The sequence below is a fragment of the Suricata suricatta genome, chromosome 1 (assembly GCF_006229205.1).
Source record: "Suricata suricatta isolate VVHF042 chromosome 1, meerkat_22Aug2017_6uvM2_HiC, whole genome shotgun sequence".
In the NCBI taxonomy this organism is placed as follows: Eukaryota; Metazoa; Chordata; class Mammalia; order Carnivora; family Herpestidae; genus Suricata; species Suricata suricatta.
Genome location: NC_043700.1, coordinates 157,960,374 through 157,961,493, shown reverse-complemented (window position 1 = coordinate 157,961,493; position 1,120 = coordinate 157,960,374).

Sequence of the window (1,120 nt, the reverse complement as noted above, 5' to 3'; positions counted from 1 at the left end):
ACGTTTTCAATGTTGAATTACAGTAATGGATTCCAGGGTTTGTGAGACCCCTGATTTATGTAATGTTGGTGGCCCACTAAGAGGAATGCAATATGACCGTATGAACACTTTGCTAAGGCTAATTCCATGTCAGTGGAGGGGATCTGTGCAAATAAGAGGATCTGAAGCTTAATCTTCATTATCTCAATGAGAAATTGACCTCTGTACATTTTAGTAGCCCAGGTCTGCAATATTGCTATAGAGAATGGTACCCAAACCACTTGGATATCTGGTTTTTACAAAAATGTACATATCTGAGGCAGACTATAAATGGAGTCAGAATTATTTCTATATTGAGCATATGACATTAAAATAAATAGTTCACATGAATTAAGGAGGTTCAACCATAGAAAACACTACATACTAGGCAAAATGAAAAGGCAAAATTAAGCTACATCTGCATATTACACCACACACACACAAACATATACATTCTCTTAATATCCAAATGAAATTAGTGATGCGTTTTTTGTATTTAACTTGATATTTTCAGCTATTATATGTTGTTCAGAAACTTTATTAGTCAACAATGGGCACATTACTTATGATCTGTAAACTTTGTTTTTTCATTTGTAAAATTAACATAATCATAGGATTTTCACCATAGATATGTGCCTTATAAGCTTTTAAAGAAAAATACTAGTACAAATATATAAAGCTGTTAGCACAAAATGAAACAAGTTAGAGAAAGACAAATACTGTAAGATTTCACTTAAATGAGGAATTTAAGAAACAAAAAGAAACAGACTCTTAAACACAAAGAACAAACTGGTGTTTGCCAGGAAGGAGATGGGGCCAGGGCCAGGCAAAATAGATGAAGAGGATTAAGAGATACAAATTTCCAGTTATAAATAAGTAAGACACAGAATGGAAATTAAAGTATGGGGAATATAGTCAATCATGGTTTAAGTGCTTATTGTAATTTTGTTATTTACCATTAATCTAATGTTCATATAACAATGAATAATATAATGAAATTATTCAGGATTTAGTCCTTGAGTAAACCCTGAAGGAGATTGTTGACCAAAATGTTAAATACACTCCTCTCTTACCTCTTATTTATTTATTTATTTATTTATTT